General features: G+C 36.5%; 1 long non-coding RNA gene across 1 annotated transcript in view; it reads left to right on the forward strand.

Moving 5' to 3' along the window:
- Positions 1-6,400, forward strand: part of LOC131738184 (uncharacterized) — a 91,494-nt gene extending 85,094 nt beyond the window's left edge. Inside the window, exons 3-5 of the long non-coding RNA XR_009329738.1 lie at positions 1,900-3,099; positions 3,297-3,416; positions 5,518-6,400. This is a non-coding gene — a long non-coding RNA (uncharacterized LOC131738184). The remainder of the gene's footprint in view (positions 1-1,899; positions 3,100-3,296; positions 3,417-5,517) is intronic.
- Positions 6,401-25,575: the final 19,175 nt, after the last annotated feature.

Consider the following 25,575-nt stretch of genomic DNA (forward strand, 5'->3'; position numbering starts at 1 on the left):
GGTTTTTTGATCTTGTTCATTATATAAAATGTTGGTCCTTTTTTATTATTTGGTTTTGAGATTTAATGACACTGTTTTATAGATATGGTATCGTATGGCCAGAGTGTTTGCTTGGGCCTGTGAGAAGCCACTCTCAACTTGATAGAAAATATTGTTAAAATTAAAAGGAAGCTTTCATGCTACTCTCTAGTGTTTTTTGAAAAATATCCTGTTATTGTTCACCGTTAGTGTCTCATGTGTTGTATGCAGGGGTTAATTTATAAACAAAAAAGAACTGGGTCTTATAATTATAACATACTGACCTTGTTCATAATATACTGACCTTGATTTATAGTAGCTCCCATATATGCTTCAAGTTCTTGTCTGGGCATGGGTCACAGTTTTGTGCCTTATTGTTGCTGCATGCTGACTTTTGCCTAGCCACGTTTTAACATAATCTTCAGGTTAAACAATACCAGTTGCGTGCCAACTAATCTGATGAACAGGAGTGACGACACAGTTGCTGTTAAGAGCTCTAGTTTTTTTTTTATAGATTTGCTGTTTTGGGTATGCAAAAAAAACTTTAAAAAAATAGTTGCATCCTAAAATGTATTGTTACAGAACAATTTGACATTTCATTCATGAAACGGGAGGGTGTTTTATTTATTGTACATGTTATGTATATAGAGTTCTGTTTTGCAACAACAACAAAAAAACATGTCCATACCATTTAAAAAACTTTAATTTAATTCTCACCTGTCAGACAAAAAAGGTACCACATCTGGGATCCGGTACGATCCGACACAAATTTACACCTGGTTTTATGTATGCCCAGAATACCCATTTCAATGTAACAGTGATATATTCGATATTATTCCAATATCCTGGGTCATTATGGGACTAATAACAGATTCCCTGCTTAAGAACCACTTTGTTAGGATATATTTTAGCACAGGTTATTAAGGGTAGCAGACTCTTGGGGTATACAGGGGTTTATGGAGGCATCGATCCATCAGTGTATGTCGTATTTTTACATGCTTTGGATGTTGGTCATTGTCCGTCATGGTAATCTGCTATAGCCAAAGCTTTGGCTTGTGCCTTCATCAGTAGTCTTTCAAAAGGGAATGCATACATTGCATTAATCCATCAATCACACAATACATGGTACAAAAAAAATAGTACAGCAATAAAATGAACTGCATTCCAACTGCAAGAAAGGCCTTGCACGGATTGATATGGTTTGATATGGCAGTGGGGAGTTGAGCTCAGAGGACCAGTAGAAACAATATTTATGTTTAAACCTTTTGTTAATGAATGCAAAGACCAAAAATAGAGATTTTTGTCTCAAATATTTACAGCAAGGACTACAGCTTACTGCACTTCAAACATCAGGGTTTTTAAATATTTCCCAAATGACTCTGACACCAAGGGTGGAGGGAAGTAGGGGTGCTGAAGGTGTGGCAGCACCGCCTGGCTTGAAGTACAGGGTTGCTGTTCACCTGCTGGTGCAATGATAAATCCTGCTAGTTTCGTGAATCATATGTGTGTGCAGTGCACTGCGCCTTTTTATATCACTTTTGAACACAAAGGATAATAGACCAATCAGTGCTGACTTGTCACAAAAGGGGCAGCATATTAACTAGAGTCAGTTAGTAGTTGGAAAGCATTAGAAGCTTGTACACAGTAGAACGGTCATTGAAAATGTCCCAAAAAAATCAGATATTTTTTGTAAATTCTCATCGGCACTGCGGTGGGGTGAGGGGAGTGTACCAACAAGAATCACAACAGTCCAGTAGTTCAGTGCAAGTGGTTTATATAGTGCACACATATTTACAGCACAGTGGTATTTACATGGGTATGGAGATAGGGAATCCAATGCTGCCCTGAAGTTCTTCTGCTCTTTTTCTCTTGCCTTTTCAGGTTGCTGGTGCTCCAGGTCCATAGATCGAATCCTCTTTGGTTCGTGTGTCTGCGGCAGTGTTTTAGTCCTCCTGAGAAAGGCAAGGTTCAATGGTCAAAACCTCCGTGGTTTATTTACTTTCGGTTCCTGTGTTACTCGCTCCCGCACCAAACTCTCCCCAACCTAACCAACAGACTCCACTACACAGTTCCCTTATATATACCAAGCCCCACCCCGTTAATCCACCACAGCCAGTCGCTAGTCGATCAGCTATTGCTGAAACCTCAGTCTTAATTTAGCACGTGTAGCCGACCTCCCCATGATGGCCGTCTCAACCGGACTCTATATCTACTGTATGCGCCATCTTGTTGAGGTCACGTCAGTCTAGCGCCTCCGTCTGTCGGGAGGTCAGTTTTTCCGCACTCCTCCTCCACACTTTCACAAGCACTGCATGCTAAAATCAGCTTGTCATAATGCAGTTTACTGAGGGTGCTGCTTTGTGAAGCAATGCTAAAAACACACATACACAATGACATTCTGGACGTGCTAGATGCCCATTACTTCATGAAAAAATTAATCAGCATGACACCTTTGGAGCCTTCTGACTGACCTGTTTAACCTGTTTTTACAAGTAACTATCCAAATTGCAGTATTTAAGTAGATAACGACATTATATGCTACATTTCTATTTGCTTGCTCTAAACATTTTATGGTAAACATTGGAGCAAGAACTGTGGTTAAAGATTTGTTTACTTAAATAGATAAAAAAAGGTGTTGATGCTGGCTTCATTTTGTTAACATCATTAATATAATAGCAACTGAATGCATGGCTGCCATCATATGCAGGGGTTACCTTTTTGTTCAATGGCTTCCAGCACCACTATAAAAATTGCTCCAGCGCCTCTGCTGACACCTGACAAAGCAAAGTTCACCAAGCCAGGGGATCAATTCATTTACACTAAGGTGTGCTAACAGTATGTACCGTTATACAACAAAAGGTTGTATAAGAAAAAAGACCAAAAAAAAAAGACCGCTTATTTACAGTCACCGCAAACCCCATATGTTTTAGATTGAAAACAAAAAGAAACCCCACTAACAAATACATTTAGGTTTTTATTCATTCAGTTTAAAAAATGTGTTTTTTGTTTTTTTTTGTTGGTTTTTTTATTCTCCGAGGGCTTTGGAATGCATCTTTCCAGTATCCGTGATTAAACAAAGAGGTAAAAAAATCTACTCCAACCCATAACGATGAGTCAACAGAAATCATTTGTTGCAGCCCCTTTTGTACACATTGTTATCTCTTTGTATAAATATCCAGTTACTTCCCCGTACAACAGTTCCAAAAGACATGTCTGTAACATCAGTGTCTCCCACTTCCTTCCTCTGTTTGTGTTGATTGATTGATTTCCTCCAACAGGAGCCACATAACTGTTTGTCTCAGTGCTTGAGTGCAACTGGAGCCAGTACCAAAGGCTTTCAGCCATTCTTTCAAGTCACGCAGAGAAGTTTCACGCAGGCCTGTGATCACCACAAATAGGTAACATTTATTTGTTCAATAGCATACATAGAAACAAATATACATTTTAACTAGATAAAACATGTTTGATGTCAGAAATATATTATTTGAGAGCTTGCATAGAGTGGAAGCTAACCAAACTATTTTGTAAACAAAATCCTGACCTAGCTGAGATTTGCATAATTATAAAGCAACATTAACTGTGTTTTACATAGAATTCAAAATCTTAAAATGTATAGGCAATCTGCTCTAAACAATAGTGCAATCTCATCTCAGTGATGTAATCCACTTAGACTTTTAAAACTACAATGTCTCTACCATCACTAAATTAATGGTAACATTGTAGAAATCTAACATGCCACGGTCCAACTGAAAATATGTACTCATTAGGCTATAAACTATATATATGTGTGTAAGGTATAAACCACAACATATATATATATATATATATATATATATATATATATATATATATATATATATATATATATATATATATATATATAGTTTATAGTATTTGCATCAACTGAAACTTAATGCAGCGTCAATTTTCATTGTAGGTGTAATTCAGTTCACAGTGTACCCATGAAGGAGAATGTAAAAAAGCACAGCATTGGTTCAGGCAGGCAACTAATCTAAAATCTAAAACAACCATTGGTTCGAGTAAGTAACCACTCTGAACCTGTCAAAAAATGTTGAAGAACCATTTGGTTCAAACAAGTAACCTCCAAGCCTGTCAATCAATGTAAAGCAAATCCCTAAAGGCAGACAGGTAATATGTGATACTGGAAACGAATGTACTACAAAGCTTAGGCCAAGCAGATCAATTAAATTATCTTAACCTGTCAAGCAGCTACAGTCTAACAGTAAACCAGTAACAATCAGGCCAGCAAACATATACCTTACCACAGCAATGCTGAGATTGTGCTCTCTTTCTCTTTCCCACCAGCTTATTTTTCAGCCTTGCCCACCAGGCACAATGATAATTGGAAAATTAATCACAATACATGGAGAGCAAATGTTAGGCAGAATCCATTACATGCTGGCATGCACCCTTTTTAACCTACAGCCAAATGTATTTGTGCCTATGTCACAACACAAACTTACAGAATTCAAAGAAGAAAACGGTGGCCATGTATATCATTCTGCAATTAATTTTACATGCTTTAAAAAAAAACTTGAAATGCAGAAAAGTTTATCAGAGGGGAAAGACATTATGGCATGTTCGCCAACAGTATACAGGAAGAGGACTTTTTAGACTATGAGGCACAGCATTCCTAATGACACAGTCTGACCTCTGACTGCATTGTGCTGGATTTGATAAGATGGTATGGTTGGGTGTTACTTTAGCTGGAAACTCTGAAATGGAATGGAAGGAATCATAATTAAGGGCACATACTGTACATACTAACACAATTCCAAGCAAACATGCACAGTGTGTAAAATTGGCTAATTCTGTCTGAAAGTCACATGGTTTTGTTGGCCTTCTAGTGACATTGAATTCACTTTCTTTATGAAAAATAATTACATTATCTACAAGTTACTGCCAGAATTATAATTTGCATCTGGTGCTCCATTTTGACCACATTTACTATTAGAACATAAGAACATAAGAATATATTATATTGACCAGTTACATAACAATTGTACTGTTTGAATGCTATTTATACTAAACCTGAATGAAAATGTATTTTGCGATTACTGTATTCCTCTTAGTTGAGTTGTACAGTAGAATCAGAGGATAAAAGAATAATATAAAAGACATAATATAAATGTTTTATAGGAAGGATATGTTTAGAGGTTAACCTACCTCTTGTATAAGGGTTAGTTGTGTGAAAAAGAAAGTATGGTTAGATATTATTTTTTTTAAAGGTGTTTAAGCATATGGGTGTTGGTTTAAGCTGCTGTAAATCACAATTAATTAATTAAATTAAACATTAATTAAACATCCACCATATATATTGTTGTCTTCTGGGTTTTTAGTTTTTAACTCACAGATGCCCTTGGGTTGAGCCTTGGGGGGCAAAAAAACTAAAAACAAAACAAAAATAAAATGATGGAGGCGATCTATGTGGGGTTTTACTCTTCTAATGATGTGGTGTCATGTCTCTTTCTGTTGCAGCAGGTGAAGAAGTGGAAAGAGCCTTTGCCAGGCTGAGCACAGGAATTGTGAAGACTTGAACACAAGTAATTAATAACCATGCAAGGCAAGCTTAGCTAACAGAAGGGCCTAAGATGCAGGATGTGCAGCTTTGCTGTTTGTGATTACAAACCTCAACATCTGGCTGTCTGCACAAATATGGGTATTTTTTAGCCTTGGGCTAGGCTTTGTGCTCTATGGAACAGTAATCTTTTAAACTAATATCGCTTTGCATGCACCATTATAGATAAATATAAAGACAGGGATATAAAAATCTTGATACCCAGCCATGGTTACCAAAATATTAGTTGGGCAACCAGGACTTCATTTGTAAAAGTCTGGCTGGCTTCCTGACTCTGTTGTTTTTGGACTCCAGGGTATTGTACAAAGGAAGGTATTTATAAAGTTTACTTGTGCCAAGGTATGCATGGAGTAAAACCTTGTGAATTGAAATAGGAATGATGTGCTTGTGACTTTAGAGAGGACAGGGTTTCTCCTTGCCTCGCAGAAAGCCGCCTTTGCAGAGGTGAGACCAAACCGATCGGCCTCTAAGGCTGGGAAGCAACCAATACTTCAGCCAAGGGTAACCTAGAGTGAGAGAGCTCCGAAATTATGGAATGCTCTACCTTCATTGTTAGGGAAGCTTGGACCGTTACAGTTTTCAAGTCAAGACTAAAAACGCACTTTTATAAAATAACTTTCTTCTTAGTGGGTTTTAATGTAACTTTAAAATTGCTGTTTTTGTATTATTATGTGTATACAGTTATTTAAATCTGTTATTTAAATGGTCTGATTGTGGCAGTTGTATGTGTGACATGCTATACAAATGTATTGTGGTTTGTTCTTTTTTTCTGCTATGTACAGTGATTTATGGTACTTTTGTGTAAAAGGCGCTATATAAATGCAATAAATAAATAAAATAAATAAATGCATTTTTATATTGTACTTACCTTCCTCCTCTCTGAACACCCAACCCTGATAAGCGACTTTATATATACGTGGCCATCTCCAAATTGGTAATCACTTAATTCATTTGGTGAGGGCCACATTATGCACACATTTAGCTGGATTGGGAATTTTAACCCCATCCATGCTGTAAAACATTACAAACAAACATTGTGTTTTTAAACACCAAACAATGCCTTTAAATCATAATAATACAACAAAGATACAAATAAACGCAGGGGTGGAGTGTACTCTGTCATGCATGCACACAATTAAAATTATCTAGGTAAGATGTAACCCTTGTGTCTCTCATAAACACAATTTTCTTTTTTTTTTTTTTTACAAAAAGGCTTAACAAATATCTATTTTAGCATAGATTACATTACTGGAATACAGCAAACTGGTTTGTATTTATGTAAAAATGTATTTAAAAAGTAAGTTATATTTTTATTACATTTCTATGTAAGCTTAGTTGAGCTTTTTTGTAAGAGAAGAAAACATTGAATAAAAAGCCAGTGTCGATAATTCAGCAACTGATTACAGTATTTTAAAATATGATTGTATATTTACAGTATTGAAAATAACAAAGCAAATTGCAGTATTAGAAAGAGAATACAATTTCCACATTGTTGAACAAAATACAAACTACATATTGGTATATACAGTAGCAATATGTGCCAAAACCGTGAGACACCCTGCCCTGCAGCAGTGGTTACTTTTTGAACATTTAATCCACAGTTATTGTTCTGTGACCACATTGGGAAGCGGTAGTGATTAAAGGCAGTTGATAGGATTGCGGTAGTAGTTCAGAATTACAGATTATCTACTGTTGCATCCATCTGTACAGTGTACAGTCAATAATATAAGAGTTAGATACATATAGACAGATACATTACTGGGATGCTATGCTATATTTCCAAAGTGGTAATTTGAGAAAATCACATGCAGATAGGCTCAATGCACGTGACATTTACAGTGCACAGAGAAAAAACGTTAAATGGTATGCCTATTTCACCAAATACATTAATTTTGAGAGGGAGACCACCATGTGGAAATATTTTCCAAGGTATAATCAGCATGGGGGTTAGCTTTTTACCTCTCAGGTTCATTTGGTGTCTGCCACCTCTTCAGTGTGGAGTAGTGGTTAGGGTTTTGGACTTGACCGGAGGGTTGTGGGTTCAATCCCAGGTGGGGACACTGCTGCTGTACCCTTGAGCAAGGTACTTTACCTAGATTGCTCCAGTAAAAACCCAACTGTATAAATGGGTAATTGTATGTAAAAAAAAAAAAAAAAAGATATCTTGTAACAATTGTAAGTCACCCTGGATAAGGGTGTCTGCTAGGAAATAAATAATAATAATAATATTCACTGGAACAGTTTAAGTTTATAAATACACTTTTAAACTATACTGTTACCAAATTAAAGATGGGCTACTGACTGTAAGCTAATTGAATCCATACATTGAAGCAAACTTATACCAGCAAGGGTAATTATATAGGCCAGGAGGCCCATGTTGGCCAGTAAATAAGCTTTCCACATCTTTGAATAATAAAGAGTTAAAAAGAGAAAGAGATGGTAAAACTAGCACACCATCCATGCAGTAAATCCAAGGCCTCTGATCTCTCTTACTCCTGGCTAATACGGAAGGCAATTCGGATGTGGTAAATATTAGCTTTGCTCTCTGATGTTGACAGTGTGTGATTTTCAACACACACTGAACGAAGGTCTGTACTGCTGCACACCCACCTCCTCTCACTGCAGAGCTGATGCTACCTTTTAAAAATGTGGATTGAAGTATACATAGCCCCCTTGCACTATATATCTTTAAATTCTCTCTAGCTGATTGGGCCTAGAATTCCAGATGAATCAGTGTAAAAGAAACCAAACACTTTAAAATATTGGCTTATCACCACTGTGCTCTGGTTACTCACCATGAGATCTGACTGATCAATAAATAAAGGTCAGTTCATAAGTTACGCTTTATAAAAAAAAGCCTTTTCAGGATCTCTGATATATTTTGGACATAGCTGGAAAAAAAGCTGCTTGCCATATCAATTAGTATTTTATTATTTTTGTCTAAACTATATGTTGTTGGGCTTTCTACTGCAATTGATCCCATTAGAAAACCCCAAGGAAATGTTCTCATTTAGAAAGAGTGCCATATGGCCAGCTAGGAACAGCTAGTTTGAATTAAATATTCTTTCCTGTACATTGAACTGTATACTAAAGAAGGCAGTAGTCAAAATATGTGTCTACTTGACTTTTTACCTTAAATCAATCAATCAATCAATCAATCTTTATTTTATATAGTGCCTTTCATAGTGGACCACCATCACAAAGCACTTTACAAGATGCAGTAACAACTAAAGTGTCATAAATTAACTTCCAGATTTGGACTTTATCTATAATCTAAAGCCTTTTTAGTTAAAGTGCTACAACATCACTATCTTTATAGTGTAGTGTATACAGCACCTGCACAACCAGGTATACACGTGTCTTTTTTTTTGTGAACCACCATTTGGTCATACACGATTTGACAGCTGGTTGGAGGCGTGGCTGAATATGACAATATATGACACATGTTATTAGCATGAATACCCACTTTTTCAAACAAAGTGTTATTGTTTTATTATTTTTAGTTCTTTTAACTTTTTTTTCCTTTGATGTAATTTTATTTATTATAAAAAAAAATAGCTTGGTGTGTTTCTTATGAACTCCTTTCATTGGGAGATAAATAGTCCGGACAATCCATGCCACAAATGTTTTTTGAATGCATTAAAAACCAAAATATGATTTACTTATAATTTGCTAAACAGTACGACATTTTTTTCAGTTCTAAAAAATGTCTGCTTCATCTTTAAGAGAAAGCCACCAGCAGTACAAATAATAAAGGCTCTTTCTTCCTCTGTTTGACAATGTGCCAGGCTCTCTCTCCCAGCTTGCCAGTGTGGTTTCACTCGCCTGACTGATAATAACAGACACACAAATCCTCTTTTCCTGTTCTCTCTAATGAAATGAGCCGCTTCCTCGCCAGGACCGGTAGCTGGAAAATGGCCACAAGATACCCTGCTATTTATTGCCCATTTCCACCCAATGGGAGCCTAGGAAGTATTTTAAAGAAGCCCACGCTTCCTGCTTGGCTTAGCATCCGACAGGACACAGCCACACAGGGTTCCAGCACTGAGCTTTGCACTTCCTTGCCCTCACTTGTTTATCTCCTGGGGACAGTTTTATTTATTTTTTTTGTTGAAAGCCAAGAGGATTTTATGTATCAGGCTTAAGAAAATAAAATGGAAATATCAAGGTTTTATATATATTTAGAAATTAACAATTTTATTAGTTAACCCAAAGCTCTTTCTGTATTAGAACACATTGAGCAATACTCTTTCTCGACAGCTGAGACATTATGTAATGATTAAGATTTTTTTTTTTTTTAGGAAAAAAAGTGAGGATCAATATCCACTTAGTTATTATGGACCCAGCAGTCATTACCGGCTTATTTAATATGATGTCAGACTTTGAGTTGAATCGTAAGCTGTCAAGCTTTTTATTCAGTCTATGACCTGGCATTGTCAAAAGATGTAATTGGGAAGATGCAGAAGTTCAATAAAATGACTCAACTTATGTGAAGCACTAGCCCATGTCATCTTCCAGAGTCTCAAATCCAGAGTAACTAATACTTTAGTTATTAGATCAATGAGAGAATTATGAAAAACTGACTAAAACTTTTCACTTGGCAGAACACTTGAATCTACAAAACTTTTACAGACTAAATTACTATTTCATTTAAACCATCAGGAGGAAGCACATATTGGTAGACACCACACGCAGCTGCAGTTTTATACAAGTATAACACAGGAATCTTCAATGATAAGTGGTGTTTTAGTAGAAAGAGGCACATTAAGTTTTTCCACTAGTCTGTGCTGTAAACTAAGAAGACAGTTATGTTATACATACTCAAAAACAAAATGTAAAAATGTATTATAATAATTGCTTTTTGTAAAATTCTCTAAGAAAAAGTAAAGCTGTAAACTAGGACTGTGCAAATACAGATTTCCTACCAATTATCTTGAACATGTTTTAGTTTTAGTTTTTGTTGGGAGGTACATTATTAAATAAAGCCTATTAATGTATGTTAATTTCACAACAAATGATTACCAGTCAATGGCAATTAACTTCCGTATTTAATCATTTAATTTTACTTTCAGCCAAGGTGCTAAACCTCTGAAATGTACACCCACAAAAGCATATTACAAACCCAAATAATGGTGTGTAGAATCCTACATCACTTAATTATAGACAGTGCAAACAATGTAAAATATTGTATGAATATCTACAACTACGGTTATTATATGCTTTTCCTGACTGCTTCTGAAAGTTTACCTGAAGTAATTTTGATCCGAACCCACAAGGCTTTGAGTAGTTCACCTTTTAGCATGAGTAGCACATAGACCTAATTAGATCCAAAACATTCCTTTCACACTAGTTCAGACATGTACCTCCTACTAGCAAGATTTCTACATTTATTTGAAGGTTTTCTGCAAAACAAGATTTTTTTTTTCTTTTGTGGAAACCAGCCATTTCTACGACTGAATTTTAACTAACACTTTTCAGGTTGTGTATCCCATTTGCTATGCTTTCTAATAAGAGAGAGCTAGATGCATAATTACTGTCACTCTTTACCTAATATGAGTTACTATTTATTCATATGTCTCTCCTTTATAAAAGACATGTATTTGAATATTTTTTTTGTAAACAAACTAAATAAAATAAAAACACATAACACTCCTGTAAAGTGTTAAGTCGTGGACTCTAATAGAAGTCATGTGATGAATGCACAGACACTGGGTGTCACACAAGAAAAATTAACCCTTCCCTGCTAGGTTGTTTTTGTTTTTTTTTCAAAGCTGCCGCCACAGAGAGTACAGTGGAACTGGTTCTTCTGTGGTTTTTCGGTGATAAGATACTGGTGTTACATTGGCATTCAAATGGCATAATCCACAATTTAGGAGGAAGGAAGTAAAGAGAGTGTTGCTTTATGTGTATAAAACCAAAACTAGGAATAGTTTACTAGATGACTTTGAACATTTCTCAGTGCTGTGTAAGATGCTTGGATATATTGTGAAAAGAGTTGAATTTAAATCAAGGGAAGTAATGTTAAAACTTTACAATGCATTAGTAAGACCTCATCTAGAATATTGTGTTCAGTTCTGGTCACCTTGTAACAAAAATGATATTGCTGCTCTAGAAAGAGTGCAAAGAAGAGCGACCAGAATTATCCCAGGTTTAAAGGGCATGTCGTATGCAGACAGGCTCAAAGAATTGAATCTGTTCAGTCTTCAACAAAGCGAAAAAAGCGAAAAAAGGCACTTTACAGAGCGTTTAAAAGAGACCAAAGGGTACAGTGGAACTGGTTCTTCTGTGGTTTTTCGGTGATAAGATACTGGTGTTATATTGTCATTCAAATGGCATAATCCACAACTTAGGAGGAAGGAAGTAAAGAGAGTGTTGCTTTATGTGTATAAAACCAAAACTAGGAATAGTTTACTAGATGACTTTGAACATTTCTCAGTGCTGTGTAAGATGCTTGGATATATTGTGAAAAGTGTTGAATTTAAATCAAGGGAAGTAATGTTAAAACTTTACAATGCATAAGTAAGACCTCATCTAGAATATTGTGTTCAGTTCTGGTCACCTTGTAACAAAAATGATATTGCTGCTCTAGAAAGAGTGCAAAGAAGAGCGACCAGAATTATCCCAGGTTTAAAGGGCATGTCGTATGCAGACAGGCTCAAAGAATTGAATCTGTTCAGTCTTCAACAAAGCGAAAAAAGCGAAAAAAGGCACTTTACAGAGCGTTTAAAAGAGACCAAAAACAAAGTACACAGAAAGAGTACTTGGAACTGCAAACACAAGTCAAAAAGGAAGTTAGAAAGGCCAAGAGAGAGATAGAAATCAATATTGCTAAGGGGGCTAAAACCAATTCCAAAATGTTTTTCCAATATTATAACAGCAAGAGAACATTCAAAGAGGAGGTTAAATGTCTAAAAGACACAAATGGCAAAATCATAGATGAAGAAAAAAAATAGCAAATATATTAAATGATTACTTTTCACAGGTTTTTACAAAGGAGGACATGGACAACATGCACCACATGTCGACCTGTTCCTATCCAGTTTTAAATAACTTTAGCATAACAGAGGCAGAAGTGGTAAAGGGACTAGGAGCTCTTAAAATAAACAAATCCCCTGGGCCGGATGAGATCCTCCCAATAGTACTCAAAGGAATGAAAGAAGTTATTTACAAACTGCTAACCAAGATCATGCAACAGTCTCTTGACACAGGGGTTGTACCGACAGACTGGAAAATTGCAAACGTAATACCGATCCACAAAAAGGGAGACAAAACCCAACCAGGTAACTACAGACCAATAAGCCTGACTTCTATTATATGTAAACTTATGGAAACTATAATAAGATCCAAAATGGAAAATTACCTATATGGTAACAATATCCTGGGAGACAGTCAGCACGGTTTTAGGAAAGGGAGATCGTGTCTAACTAACCTACTTGACTTTTTTGAGGATGCAACATTGAAAATGGATAATTGCAAAGCATACGACATGGTTTATTTAGATTTCCAGAAAGCTTTTGACAAAGTCCCTCATAAAAGATTAATTCTCAAACTGAACGCAGTAGGGATTCAAGGAAATTCATGCACATGGATTAGGGAGTGGTTAACAGGTAGAAAACAGAAAGTACTGATTAGAGGAGAAACCGCAAAATGGAGTGAGGTAACCAGTGGTGTACCACAGGGATCAGTATTAGGTCCTCTGCTATTCCTAATCTACATTAATGATTTAGATTCTGGTATAGTAAGCAAACTTGTTAAATTTGCAGACGACACAAAAATAGGAGGAGTGGCAAACACTGTTGCAGCAGCAAAGGTCATTCAAAATGATCTAGACATCATTCAGAACTGGGCAGACACATGGCAAATGAAATTTATTAGAGAAAAGTGTAAAGTATTGCATGCAGGCAATACAAATGTGTATTATAAGTATCATATGGGAGATACTGAAATTGAAGAAGGGAGCTATGAAAAAGACCTAGGAGTTTATGTTGACTCAGAAATGTCTTCATCTAGACAATGTGGGGAAGCTATAAAAAAGGCCAACAAGATGCTCGTATATATTGTGAGAAGTGTTGAATTTAAATCAAGGGAAGTAATGTTAAAACTTTATATATATATATATTTTCTTTTTTTAATTATGTCTCAATCCTAAAATTCTAGGTGATGCAAAACTTTCAATAATTTTGAATAACACTGAAAATTGCAGCTACAATACTTGGAAGCTTTCATGTGGGTGTTTCTCTTGTTGCTGCTCATGCGCTCGAGTATATTAAAATGGTGATGCAGGGAATGAGTTACAGTATGATAAGAGGATCAAGACAGAGGAGTGTGATTAACACACATTAAAAAAAACATTAATCTCCAAAGAAATTAACATATTAATCACAGAAGTTAACTGCGATTAATTGACAGCCCTAACATACATCAATAGACAGATATTATTTATTTATTCATTTTTGCTCCCAGGGAACACAACTCTGCTAAGTAGTTCTGATTTGCTGCTAACAAACATAACCCTGGCAAGGAATGTCAATGAACTCATCTTCATGCAGCAATTTGCATTGTAGCTAGTGATTATTGTTCATTCCCCTTATGTGATAACAGCACCAAGAGAAAGCTTTTAAAGGCTGTATTATGTCAGGTTCTATAAAAACTGCCGGCCGACAATGGAACACTTCCTTCCTGAGGCCCAATATCTAGGCTGAAAGGATACACATAGGCCGCCATGGCAACAGTGAGAGATGACACTGGAAGTAACAAAAGGACTATTTTCCACTCAGAGAAAAAAGGTCTGTCATAAAGCTACAACTGTACTGAATACTGAGGGCCTGACAATAAGTAGAGAATGATTTAGCAATTTACTTTTTACGACCACAGACAAAAAATACAACATTATATTCTTGGTTTAAATTAATAATATTTATTACACATTCATGAAAAAAATATAGAAGTAGTAATTTAAATGGTTCAACTCTGTGAATCTTTTAGGAGTAATAATGTTTGTAAAATGTTTTAGCTGAACTGGATCTAAGTATGCTGCTTTTGAAATTGCTGTATTGGGGATTTAATTTACACATACACAATCATCAATGGTGAACTGTATTCTATAAAATTGAAGATTGAAGTTCAATACCCTACTCTTATAAAAAGTTACCTTGGTAATTTTGCAGCCATTTTGCAGTAATGCTTTACTATGTAGTGAGTGCTTGTGCTTTACTACATTGCTGTGCTTTTGCAATGGCATACCACAGTAAACATTTGTATAGAATCAAAGAATGGAAACAAAAAGCACAAGATCAGCTAGTGACCACCATGCTATCCCTAAGCGGAAATGATATGCAGAATAGTATTTTGATTACAATCATATGAGCGTGTGTTCTTAAAATAACATACATTTTTCAAAGGGAAGTTTCAAGGCCTAATCAACGTCCAAGCAGTGACCACCACCTTATCCAGAAGCGGAAATGATATATGAAAGATTATTCCACACAAACTGACAGACGTGAAAGAACCGTAAACATATGTGCATTAATTACAACTTTGTAATGTTGCGAGTGCTTAACTGGTCAATCTCTCCTTAGAAAATTATACCTGAAAGGCAGGACTCCATGAGGCCTGCATTTTCCTGAAATTACACTCAGATGGGCACTTGGGAAAGGGAACATTTGCTAACTATTAGTCTGCTGCTCATTTTGGTTCTCTTGATGTTGCTTTCAAGGATTTGGTGGGTAGAGATTAGGAGAGCTGCAAAGATTTAATTTTACTAGTAATGATTCTTCCATGATCTTTTCTAGGAAAAATCAGTACTATTATTAACATTAAAATGTAAGTGAACAATAGCTATATCTATCTGCCTGCCTGCCTGGGCCTAGGCTGTTGGAACACATAGAAAGGTGTGGATCATCTATAATCTCTCTTTTCCTTATTATTATTTTTATTTGAAGACTACTTGCTGCCTAAAAATGGTTATCGGTATAATGAATACAGTTATGAAATTCATATGTATATTCTAATTCTACATGTAAATATTCAAGTGCAATAAGTGACATTGTATGGCACACTACAGAGAAAAAAGAGGTGCACAGCCAGCCGGTTAAGTTTTTGCTGTATTACCATTTATTTTTTATCTGCTCTAAAGTCATATGTATATTTTTAGTGCTGTTTTTTCTTACTTAGCTGCCGATTGCCAGGGGTCCAAGCTCCTGTTATTGCAAGGCCTAGCTTCAATCTGAGTTAATGTTTGCACAGAAATATGTAATTGCGGACTTCCTCCTCATAAACTGTTCCAGAGAGCAGGCTGCCATCCTCCCATGCTGTTATTATCTACCTGCCCGCAGGGCTAACACAGGGTGTGCACACATTCACACAGGAGTTAACCCATTTAGGAGAATTTTCGGTTGTCATAATACTCACACTACACTAACAGGAGGATTACGACCCCGCTGCATTCCACATAGAGCTGTGTATTAAAATATTGTATATACAAGAAGGAATCCATTTTACAGAAACACCTGAGTTGGAGCCGCTGCTCAATCTTAAAACTGTAGCAAACTGTTAAACTTTTTTTTTTCCAAAATGAAATACAAAACTAAGAAACAAATAAGGAGTAGAACCCCTATAAAACATTAATAGTTTTATACTAGAGAAAACTTTGTACTAGATCAAAAGCTTAAATCAGATTGAAGTTTAGTAAATCTAGCCTGTTATGGTCTTGCTGTTTAACACATTAATCGTTGCTACCCCATATTTTCATTAATGACGAACAAAGACTCGTACCCTTGTGATGGTGTTACAACGGAAGCCTCTCTGTTATGTTTACCAGGTGCTTAGGAAGAAAATGTATTACAAAGCAAAACACATAGATACTGTGAGTTAATTGTGAGTGAGCAATGTTTTAAGGTTATACTGTGATTCTTAGCACCGAAGGTTAGCGATGGCAATCTCAGGTGGAAAAATAAGCCGTTGACGAACATCTGCCAGCATTTTCCAGTCTAGCAGCTTCCAGTTGTCCTGGGTGAGGCTTGGATTTTACACCTTTTCTTGGTGGTTGCTCTCCTGGATGGAGGAATGTTGTCTTTTGTGTGTAATGCTTTGATGGAACTGGTGGCAACTTATTATTATATATTTCTTAGCAGACGCCCTTATCCAGGGCGACTTACAATTGTTACAAGATATCACATTATTTTTACATACAATTACTTTATTTTTTTACACATTATTTTTACATACAATTACCCATTTATACAGTTGGGTTTTTACTGGAGCAATCTAGGTAAAGTACCTTGCTCAAGGGTACAGCAGCAATGTCCGCCACCTGGGATTGAACCCACGACCCTCCGGTCAAGAGTCCAGAGCCCTAACCACTACTCCACACTGCTGCCCACACTTATTGGTCATGTTACGCTTGTCTTCCAATGCTAAGGCCAAACATCACAGCACCTGGTCATGGCGCCAAGTAAACCATCCTTGGCCAAGACCCACCTTACATCCTGTCAAAATGTGCCTTAATGTTGCAGGTGATGAACACAAAGGATATGAGGGATCCTCACCCATCCAGAGGTTCAGGTTCTGTGGTGATGGGAGAACATATGTTGATCTGAAGAGGAAACTGATCCTGCTCTGTTCCACTGTCCATAGGTCTTGCCAGCCGATCTTGCATTGTTACACACTCTCCCATCTCATACATTCTCCCTGCTTGGCCTGGGAAACAGCCTTTAAACACCTCATCCTCTCCTCCTGCTTTTGCACCTCGTTGACTACCAGCTTCCTCTGTTGAGCTGGGGTTGCCTTGTGCCATTTAGGAGGAGCTGAACTGAGACCAAGACCCCATCTTCCATGCTTAACTTGCCCCATCATATCACAGATTCGAAGGGCAGCCTTTGCAGTATATATAAAATAACAAGTCTGGTTCAGATCCATTTGATACTAGTATAATGGCCACCAAAGGAAATACAGTTGTCAAAGGTTAAAGGAAGAACTTTCTTTCTTTCTTTTTCTTTCTTTCTTTCTTTCTTTCTTTCTTTCTTTCTTTCTTTCTCTCATTCTTTGTCATTGAGGTTATTGGTTTAGTGGTTTAGTAGCCTGTGTTAAAGTTCAGGAACTAACTTAAGATTGAAGATCTCTGTCAGTCAACAGACACTTTCTAACATCCTACACACATCTTCCTTGATACTGTAATCCATTCAAAATCTTGGTCACATTATTTCCATTGTCAGAATGTAACAAAATGTAGATGGACTAACCAAAATATGTAAAGTATCAAACTGAGACACATCAGTGTTACTGTTTGTTTTTTTCACAACCAATTAGTTTTCATAATTCTTGCTCCATTGTGCTTTTGTTAGATGTACTTGTTAGGAACAGGCTGCAAGAGTGCTACCTTCATCTATACCCCAGTGTCAAACATGTTAAATATGAGAAAACATACTATGGCGGAGTGTCCCGCCCCTTTGTTTATTTATTTATTATGATTTGTTTATTACAGCAAAAGCTGAGTTTGTTATTTGTTATTTATATTTTAAAAACCTCGTGAGGATGTGCGGCTGATCAGCTACTGATTATTTAACTAGCTGACAGTCACGCATCCTTACTAAACTCGTGCAGACTGTGGCCGAGGGGTAATAAGATAATTAACAGCTAGTTAACCCCTCGGCCAGAGTATAAGAACCTGCTGCAGTCCATGCTGGGGAGAGAGTGTACGAGAGAGCGAGGAGAGAGCGAGGAGAGAGCGAAAACTGAACTTAAAATAACTGCTAAGCGTGCTGGTTTACACCAGCACGATACTTATTTTTTTATTTGTTTGGCCAACGCACCTTTTTGTTTGTTGTTTTGTTGTTTGTTTAAATCTTTTGTTTATTATTTAATAAATACGCTGAGCGCCGTAGTGTTCAGCTTCACCAGCCCATCCATTGTTTTGTTTCTGGTACTTCCTGGTCCATGACGTCACCACACACGCCACTCAACAGTCACACATACCTATGGTTATTTTGGATACAGCAAAAAGTGATTTGGCACGAACACACAATACAATGACTGTACTTTTGCTCCAGCCATAAAAAGACGATACTTTAGACATATGCTGAGATGATCAGGTCACGTCATGCATTACTCAACTACATTTACTCATATTCATGTTGATTGCTGTATACATAAGGGTATAATAAAGAGGACAATGTTTATTATCTATTTATCATTTTGTATGTTTTTTTCTATGTATTCTATGTATTTTATGTTTTAAATACAGTTTGCATAATAGTATAAATTATGAATTATGCAGAGGTTTATTGTTGCTTACAATAATATTCTCCTATTTGTATGCACATTCTATAAGAATTATTTGGATCTGTACAGTATTTGTATGCTTTATCTGCAATAGGTGCTCATGGAATTCTTAATCACAAAGCTGCCACACATCCTTTAAACAGCATTACAGTACAGTGTGCAACATTTGGTCAGATTGCTTTTGGGTAGCAGTCTTCATGACAATGTTTATTTTGTATCCTACTCTATGTGCACAGATAGCGTGACTGGGAAGCATTCTGTCAAAGGCATGTTTTCTTTCTTTTTTTTATCTGTTTAAATTACCAGCATTAAGACCGGCGTGAGGCTTCACAAAAGTGTACCTGAGAGCATTTTGCAGCACTAGGGATCACCCTAGATTGCATCTACAGCCTATCCTGAGTTATCATGGTATTATACCTAAAAATATGTGGCTGATAGAATATTTTATTATATCTGTTAGTTGTGTTGATGATTGTCCACCTTCACTGACACTTTGCACCTAAAGCTTTGTAAGCACAAGGTAATGGGCCTAAGATATGAGTTTAATCACTGAAGAATTTGACAGCAACACCTAATTCATCTTTTTTTTAATTCAATTCCTTTACCCACTGCATTCTCTGATCACGAGAGGAGATGAATTGCATGCACTGGGTAGTGGGTAATGACTGCTCTTTTTCACATAAAGCAAATGTTTTTGCTACAGGTGGGCACCAGGTTCTGATTCGGCTTTCAAGAAAGAGTGTCAGGGTTTTCTTTTAAAAATAAAAAGCTCAATTACAATGTTTATTGTACAAATATACTATAATTTGAATACAGACAACATTTTAAGGTTTTTCAACCTCATAATTTGCAATTGTCAATGGTATTGTATACATAAATATGACACTGGTATTGTATACATAAATATGACAACAATCTTTTCAGTTGGGATAATATTCTGAATATTTACAACCCCTTTACAAACTAACATTTTCACACAATATAGCAATGCATTCCCTAGGTCTTTTGAAGATGTGATGTGGAGTTGTCAGAATGTGCAATTGTAGGGCATTTCTTTGAATGTCAAAAGTCATTTTCAGTTACTCCCTGTAACCTCACAGAACCCCAATAAAAGGGGAAAGGGTTAATCATAAAAAAAGGTATGTTCAAACATCCTGATTATGCATCTGATGGGTAGACCTGTTTTGTTTATACTATGCCATTCTATAAGGACAATAGTGCCTTACTCATCAGAGGCATGACATTTACTCAGAGGCCGTTAATATGCAAGTGTAATGGAATTTTGAAACAGGCTGAGTTATTTGTTTTTAATTTCCCTGTAAACCTGTATTTCTGTTTCAAATAATTACACCTGAAGCTCACTTTATTCTGAGCCAAACAGCTGCGTGTGAAGCTGTATGAAAACCTTTACATACATTTTCCAGCATAAACTTGTCAGTTGTTATATACATGATACCAAGAGTTTGTGTATACCCTTTCAAATATACAACATGATACACGTAAATCTAATCTTACAAAGTACCCCAAAGCAATGTTTGTGCTTTATTATTCTTTAACATGAATGCCTTGCCTCCTTTGCTTTTGTTCCTTCTTATAATACCAGCTAACACCAGGAGTTATTTTAGGGTTAGGCTCTTCGAGGTATTATTATTTTCTTTTTAAATGAAAAACAGAAAAACAGACTACAGGAGCCATAACTACCAGAGAGAGGTGTCCAAACATGTTAGTTATGATAAGGCAAACAAATATATGCAGTAGTAAAACTTTTTTAATGGAGATGTTTGGGTTTTTTTTATGATTTTGAGCAAAGTTAAGATTAGAGGTCTGGGTGGCTCAGTGTATTGGGAACTGCTTCTTTAATGTGATGTGTCAAACTGGTCGGTTCATGTCTCTCAGCTCCTGGTGGAGATGGCTAAGACTTAAAGAACATAAAGCAAAGAAAATGATCTTACCTAACATGAATTTCAGAAATGTCCATAGATCTCAAATTTTCTTATATAAATGATGCATACATTATTATTATTTGTTTATTTAGCAGACGCCTTTATCCAAGGCGACTTACAGAGACTAGGGTGTGTGAACTATGCATCAGCTGCAGAGTCACTTACAATTACGTCTCACCCGAAAGACGGAGCACAAGGAGGTTACGTGACTTGCTCAGGGTCACACAATGAGTCAGTGGCTGAGATGGGATTTGAACCGGGGACCTCCTGGTTACTTGTACTGTTTCAAATCTACAAATGATTTACATTTACAGAGCATTCCTTCCAGGTATTTAAATGCTGCACTTCTGCTCCATTCTATTTCAAGAGGTGACATGAAGAAACATAGAGACATTGAAAACACTTGAATCATTGAATCATATAATTACCGAACCCATACTCCCAGAAGCCTCACGTTTCAGCTCTCCTTCTCAGTAACCATTGCTTTACTTGAACTGTGGCACAGGAGAATGACCAAGAGAACTGGGACACCTTTATGGTGGATCCACATGGAGAAGAGGGTTGCCTTCAGAAATTTTTCAAAGGATAACTCAATATGACTATGAAGGTTTAAACTAAAGAAAAAAAAATCTGGGAAGTCAAAAGGGTACTGGTCTTGGAGTTCATTATGGAAAATGGGCTTTAAAACCTTGGTTATCACACTGATCCACTTTAAACTTGACAGACTGGAAAGTATTGCAAACAAAGTGTTCAGAATAAACCAATATATCCTTGAGTATCAATAGCAGCTGATAACATGATATCTATTAGTTCAGTCTTGTTTTGGTAAATATTCCAGTTCACGTATAGTTATGCTTGGGAGGCCCCCAGACCTGGCTTTAACCTTATCTGCCCCTAATCTGTCTGGGTTTTATACACAAAAAGGTGACAGCCCCAACCCTCTCAAACAGAGAATGTGCATATAGGTTAAGCTTATAAATAGGGTCTCATTCTTTAGGGTGTGTGTACCTCTCAAAGTGCCGTGACTAGAAATTATAGTGTGTTGATAATTTCAGTGAGGGGTTGTTACAATGAAGTCACTTTTATTTATTGACTACAGTCTTTTTTTAATTTAGAGACATCACCTTAAAAGGTGCTGAAGCAGCTCTGATAAAAGCTCAGTAAATAATTAAAAATAGAAGTCATGAGCCAGGGAGTTTACTTTTCTGTTCCTTTGCTGCCTTTATACAAGCCACAGAGATGATAGAAATAAGGAAATATTACATCAGGTTGCATGCTTCTCTCCAGAACTATCACATACCCAAAGCAGTTAAAGCAAATTACTGGAAACTGCACTTTGAACTTAGCCACTGGCAGAGATCCCATTCAAACAGAAATGTAAAATGTCCTTTCCTCTGTGGGGCCTCCTGTATGGGGGTGTCCCTATATAAGACTTATAGCCGATTACAGCAGGTTGGAATGAGGCCCATAGCCAGCAAAACAAGCCTCGACCAGCATTATTTCCTACTGCACTCTTTGTTTATTAAAAGGTTTTTGGCATGTTCTTCCATACTTAGTTTTATATTACAGACCGAACCCCCATCGAGAAAACATTGGCATGCTTTTCCTTTTTTTTTATTTCATTTAGTTTTTAAATCTGAATAACAGCTAATTGTATTTTGGAAATGCCTGTCACAAATGTTTACAGTGGCTTACTTTTTAGTAGTGGTTTCTTCAGGACAGATTAATTTACATTAAGAAATATACTATGAAGTAAATTATTGTTAAGTAAAAACATTTTTTAAGTAGTATGAAGTTTATTTCTTTTTTGCCTGCACTAAACATCTGTTATCTGTTATTGATTATATCCACATACACTGCTTAAATACATATATACTGTATATACCTGCATGTATTTATACAACAATGAAGATCGTTTCAGCCACATATAGTCATGTAGTTATACCCTGGCACAAGGTGAAACTGACAATAGAATTGCACGCAACATATATGCTGTGGTTCAGTTCAAACACCGCACATCTTGGTTTCATAACTAGAATTCCATACACAAACTTCTCATCCCTGAAACCAATAACAAGGCCCTCTATGTTGTAATTTTACAATCTCTTATTGCTCATAAACTTAAGAAATAAAGTGCTTAGCCACCAATACCTGGCAAAATAGTCTTTCCTTTGTAATATATGGTACAATTAGTGCCTATAGTTCATACCAATGGCCTTTGGCAGCAGTAATCACTGAGGAAAATATCTTGAGTTAATTCATTACTTACAGAGGAAGTTGCTGTACATAATGACACCAATTGCTCTGACCTAAATGCTGTAATAAGGCCTGGAGTATATTGGAAAGGAAATGGCAGCAATTGAAGCTCTTCCACTTCCTAGCAACAGAACCTCAGGCTGAGGAAACTTAATGCTTTACCTTCACTATCCAGTCTGAGTGCTGCCTAATTAATGCAAAATTGTACAAATTAGGTACCAAAAGACTACACAGAAAGTGGAAGCATGTGTGGCAAATGGGTTTCAAAATAAATTCAAAAGTCTAAATTACTTAATGGGAATGCACAGGAAACAGTGCCCTGTGCAATCAGCAAAGACTCAAGATAACTCATTACACTGTCGTATATATATATATATATATATATATATATATATATATATATATATATATATATATATATATATATATAAGTCTGTATAAATGTGTATCTCCACTTATTTCTCTCACTCCTGTAAATAGTTTCTCTTCACATATACAGTACAGTATATTCAGCATACAATATATAGTTTGTTCATTTGTTGGCCATTAGTTCGACCCACATTTGTTAGTCATTTACGCAGTACCTGCCGGGTTGGTTGGACGCCCCACCTGAGCTGGTCTGCAGTGTTCCAAGCCTTTGATTTGTCAGAATATAATGATATCTGGCCCATCTGCAAACATCTTGGAGAAGGTTAAAAGTACATAAAATGGACTGGTTTGCAGATGTAGGAAGACCTCATTCTCTGTGTCGCTTGGGTGAGTGTTAGGGTGTCAACAGACTGGCTAAGGTGTGTGAATAATGGAAGTGGCACATGCTGTGACTTCCATTTATATGAAAGGTGGGTTTAAACTAGACAACAAAAATGGCTTCATGTAACTTAATAACTGCTTGCCGAGATTTTTTTTTTTTCATAGGGAACAACTTCAGCATAGCATAAATATAGCTTTCAACCAATCACAAAAATGTTATTCTTCCAATCAGAAAACAGTAGGCAGAGCAGTTAGGTTAAGAAAACTTGACTACTCTTCAACTCCACCCCGTGTTTTACTTGAAAAAAGCTTTTCAAAGAATGCTGCTTTATCTAGCTATACTGTTACTGACAGCAAAGATCTGCAGATTACCAAAAAATGTTTAAAAAAATAATATATATATATATATATATATATAAATCAAGTTGGTCACTGCAGATTATTTGGAGTTTCAAAGCCTGCTTTGATTTCATTTCTGGTTCTGTTCATGCTCTTAAACAATTTGCTTGCCTCTAATTGCAGTAATTTGTTTAATGCATTCTCCCCCAAGGTACAAATTTCTCAGCATTTTAGTTTTTTGTGCCATTAAATAGCAAAACTTCAAACAAAATAATTCTGGAGGCTACCGCAAATGGTCCGAAAAATTGACAGCTTTTCAAAACTTGGTAACTTGCTTTAAGTCCTGATTTAAAAAAAATTAATTTAATTTAAAAATACAAAAGTAAGCTAAACAGGACCCTTATTTTAAGTTTGAAGTTGAATGAATACTTTAACGATTGCTTTTTGTAGGTGCCAAGATCAAAGCATTAGTAAGACAAAAATATGAGTGAAATATTACTACTTCATTGAAATGTATTGTGAATTCCTATGTTTTATGAGTGAGACTGCATAAAACTGATACCCAAATGGAAAAATAAATCAGTGACATCTGGGTATGTCTGGCTACAGCTCACCATCTTAGACTTCCAAGAACAAGACTGACATTGATTTACATAGTGAAGTCCCACATTCAAAGAAAAATATTGTAAATATTTGTAGTAATTTAAAGCTTGGTCACTAATCTTCAATGCATTGCTTCTTAGATCTTCAATCTGTCTACCAGATTTATTGAAAATATAAACTAACAAGATATTTGGCAAGTGAAATCACATACTATTTGCATATTGCTGTACCCGGCCCTTCAGTCCCTGCCTCTTGCTGCCGCCTTTCTCCCTCTCCACTCTGAGAACCAGTGTGGAACTGAAGTGTACCCTATAGACTAAATGGTCATTTTGGCTGCTAAAGCCTCGTTGCCCAGACAATGGCACTAAAGAAAACCCCTTCTTCCTTCCTTCCTTCCTGTTGAGTGTTCTGCCTGACTTAACAAACTCAATGTGCCCCCCCACCCCTCCCCTGCCTCAACGAGTGGACTCGACCAGAGCTAAAAAAAAACAAAAAAACAACAAAGGCGTATTCTGAAGGAAGCTACAGCAGCAACCGGGCACCAAGTCAACAAGCAGGTCTCATTGAAATGCAAATGAGGAAATGTACACAACAGCACCTACAGTGTTCTCAACTTTTCAACCCCACCCCCAACCCCTAGTCAAAGTCTTCCAGTTGCTTTCACAAGACTGGTACCAGCAGAGCATTTCCCAAAAATTTAGCTTAAGCCTGTGAGTAATATGGGATAACATGCTGCCCATGCAAGGGGATCAGCGTTTCCAGCAGCTTCCTGTGCTTTTTGTAATATCA

The sequence above is a fragment of the Acipenser ruthenus genome, chromosome 1 (genome assembly GCF_902713425.1).
Source record: "Acipenser ruthenus chromosome 1, fAciRut3.2 maternal haplotype, whole genome shotgun sequence".
Taxonomy (NCBI): domain Eukaryota; kingdom Metazoa; phylum Chordata; class Actinopteri; order Acipenseriformes; family Acipenseridae; genus Acipenser; species Acipenser ruthenus.